Here is a 3,811-nt window from a genome sequence, read left to right on the forward strand (position 1 = left end):
TGTTTTCTTTTTGCTTGCTTGGTGATGGCATTATCTATGACGAGCAGTTCTTTACTTCCTCGTCCTCTCTTTCGGCATCCATTTTGTTCCCAGGCCATTATGTTGTTGTTCTTCAGGTGATCTTCGATTTTGTGGGCAATTATCGATGTGAGGACTTTATAAGCCGATGGAAGACAGGTAATCGGTCTGTAGTTTTCAGGACGGCCTAGGTCACCTTTTTTGGGTATCAAGAGCGTCGAGCCTTTTGTAAAGTATTCGGGGATATCAGAAGGATTTTCTATAGCATTCTGGATGAATAGGGCAAGCATTTTGTGAGTGGCTGTCAATGTCTTCCACCAGTAGTTGTGGATTCCGTCACCTCCTGGGGTCATCCAATTTTTTAATCTCTTAACAGTGGCCTTCACATCTTCCTCTGTCACAATTATCTCAGACATCTCTCCAACATTTTCCCTATCTCTTGTTTCAAGGTCTATCCATGTTGCCTTCCGGTTATGGCTTTCGTCCTTGGACCATATACTGGACCAATACTTGTTTACTTCGTCCAAGTTAGGCACGGGTGTTTGTTCATTATGTTGGTTTGTTCCCTCGAGCTGTCTGAAGAAATTTCTTTGGCTGTTATTGAAGAGGTTGTTTTCTTTGTACCTTTTCGTTCTTTTATGGTACCTCCTTAGCCTGTTTCCCAGAGCTGCTATCTTCTGCTTAAGTGACTCTACATGTATTTTTAGGTGTTGTAAGTATTCTGTGTCGCTTGGTTTGAGCTTCATTTTTCGGGCGTAGGCAAGTGCTTTTTTCTTAACTTTTCTGCTGGGATTTTGATCTTCTAGATAGGTGTGTAGAATCCCTATTTCCCTGCGGAGGGCACTTATCCGTCCCTCTATACGTTCTTCCCAGGGTGGTTTCTTATGGTCAGTTTTCCGTGTACCGGTCTTTGCTTTGTTTTTTGTTGGCTGGATGTTGTTAGCAGTGACAGCGGCGCAATACACCATGTGGCACAGTTCTTCGAAATTAGTTGACTCCTCAAACTTCTCTCTCAGAGCGTTATTAATTGCCTGCATCAATGTTGTAGCTTCCTTGTTTTGATTCAGCTTCTGTATTTTGGGCCTGTTCTCCATTTCAACTCCCCCCCATTTTTGGTTCTCCTCATGAAAGATTTCTAGGATCTCCTGTGTTATCGTCTCTGGTTGTATTGTATTGTTCCCTTTCGCCTTCTTCCCTTGTTTCCGTTCTGATTTGACCTTGTATGCTAGTCCTGTGGATGCTTCTTCTTAGGTTTTCAATTCTCTTTGCTGGGGATTTTTGTATTGCCATAGTCTTAATGCTTTCTATTTCGTCTGGCGAAAGCAGTTTTCTGGTCTTAATATTTTTCACTTGTGCAATCAGGTGCTTCCCAGTGAACCGCATTTCGGGGTACGTTTGTAACCACTTGTCTGCCAGCTTGTTGGCGTATTTCTTTGTTTGGGTCTCTCCTTGAGTGACGTGGAAATATGCACTGATAAGACATACGTTCATCTCCCGTGTCCAGTGCTGCCTTCCTCGTCTGCGGGTTTGAGCGGGATCTGTCGAGCTCGACATTTCCAAGCTCACACCCTGGATGTTCCTTGTCGAGTTGCCTGGCCTTGTGGATCCGTTTCGCAGGGGAGTGCCACTTGCTCCACTCTCCTCTGCTAGGGATCGTGTCAGTCTTCCCCCAAGCGCAATCCGAACACTGGGGGCGGTTTCCGAGGCTTCTTCCAACATGTTGAAAGCGATTTTTTTTTCACAGTGGAGGGCTGCTGACCCTAGCACTGGTCGACTCGGGTACGCGGGGACGTCACACCCCGATGGCTTACGCCACCCTGCGGTATATATATATATATATATATATATATATATATATATATATATATATATATATATATATATATATATATATATATATATATATATGTTAGCAAATGTTAATTTGACCCCCCTTAAAATATACTGATAATGTCCGACGACGAATGTCGAAGGAAGAATAAGAGTATAGAACCTATGCTCTGTGAACTCTGTGCTCCAATGTTACCTGCCCTCTCTTTTGCACAGGCCGAGCACACAATTACTTGAACTATCTGGTCGGGCGATACGCTTTGTACCTGACCCTTTGTTAGAGCACCTCCTCGTGCTAGATAACCGACCGCCATCCTACTTTGTGAATAAAAAGTATCAACCACGTGTCCTACTTATTTCTAACATCAGAAGTGGGATTAAATTTCTTCTTTCGAGAAAAGAAATTGAGGATCCTATTTTGTGAGTGAAAATCGTTTGTGTTTTGTGAGAATCTACAAGAATAAGCCAAAATGGACCAGCAAAATCTCAACAAAGCTCCCGAAGAAAGTGAAGCCATTTCGTTTAAGGAACGACACCGACCACGTGGTGACCGCATAATTATCGTTAGCCCAGTTTGACCCCGACGATACATCCTTTTCAACCAAGGAGTGGATTGAGGAAGTTGATCGAATTAAATTCGAAACAGGTACGTCTGATACTGTTGTAGTATTAAAAGCTGGGCAAGCCCTGAAAGGCCGTGCAGCCAAAATTTTTCAAAATTGGAAACCGATTGTTAGAAATTGGTCAACATTTTCTAGGAATGTAGAGATAGCGTTCCCTGAGAAAGGAACTCCGGCCACGAGGCTTAAAGCTAGCATGTTGATAAGTAGTGCAAATTTTAGTTCGTTAGTAGAGTATGCTCATGCCAAGTTGAATTCGATCAGGAAACTTTGATATCACTAATGTAGAAGTTAAGAATAGATTATTAGTGCAAGAACCTAAGAATGAAATGCAGCAGCTGAAATTGCCTTCTTCATAGGATTCCGACGCTCCATATTAGTCTCAGATAATAGTAGAAAACTAGAAAAATGAAGCAGCTACTGAAAACAGAATCAGACGAAACCTTTCATGGGAATTGTAGGAACTGTGGAAAATTTAGGCATAGAAAGTTAGATTATTGTAAAGAAACGTTGTTTTAATTCTAATCCAGAAAATTCCAGTCTTGAATGTAATTTCTGTGACATACTGAAGATTTTTATTTTGTTAAGAAAAAGAGAGAAACAAGTTCAGTCAAACTTTAGTTACCCAGTGTTCGTAACAATCAATTAAGCACATTAGATTTGAATCTAGACTTGTCAGGATTGGACGAGCGATTAGTAAAGTATTGAATAAATCGAATATTGTCAAATAACACAAATTTTCAAGCATGCCGACTAACTTAGTCGGAACATACCTAGTGAAAATAAGATACTGGCGCTTTGTTATGTTTCAGGAAAATCAAAACCAATTGCAAAAGTTTGATCTGTTTTGTACGTGAATTCTTATGAAGATTTACATAAGACAAGCGCTCTCAAGAATGTAAAATGTTCCCGTTGAGCAATCCAGGAGTATAGTATAACGCTGGCAGGTCTCGAACATCAGGTTAGGTTACCGATTGATGTTAATCAGAAAATTTCCATGAAGGTGACATCTATCGAATGAAGAAAAACTGAAGCCAACATTTATTGGACCTTTCGAAGTGCAAGCAGTCCTACCAAACGATCTATATGCCTTGAGAAGAGTAGGAGTCCAGAATAGAACCAATGAGATCTTGGCCTAAAAAAAAAGCAAATAGTGATGAGTGAGTGCTAGTTTCAATGATGCGCCATGATGAAGTGAAATATTCTCATGTCCATCAGATTTTATGTTCTATACTGTTCCTTATGAGATTCTTATTGTTATGTTATGATCCATTGTATTGTCTCATGTTCATTTTATGTTGAATGTTTTCCAAAGCACTTGAAATTCCATGATAAGTTTTCGG

At 40.6% G+C, this 3,811-nt stretch overlaps 1 long non-coding RNA gene across 1 annotated transcript; it reads left to right on the forward strand.

Annotated features, from left to right (window-relative positions):
* The first annotated feature begins 2,374 nt into the window (after positions 1 to 2,374).
* LOC123321751 lies at positions 2,375 to 3,597 on the forward strand. The gene is made up of 2 exons (XR_006538915.1): positions 2,375 to 3,415; positions 3,472 to 3,597. It is a non-coding gene; the product is annotated as an uncharacterized LOC123321751 (long non-coding RNA).
* Positions 3,598 to 3,811: the final 214 nt, after the last annotated feature.

The sequence above is a fragment of the Coccinella septempunctata genome, chromosome X (genome assembly GCF_907165205.1).
Source record: "Coccinella septempunctata chromosome X, icCocSept1.1, whole genome shotgun sequence".
NCBI lineage: Eukaryota > Metazoa > Arthropoda > Insecta > Coleoptera > Coccinellidae > Coccinella > Coccinella septempunctata.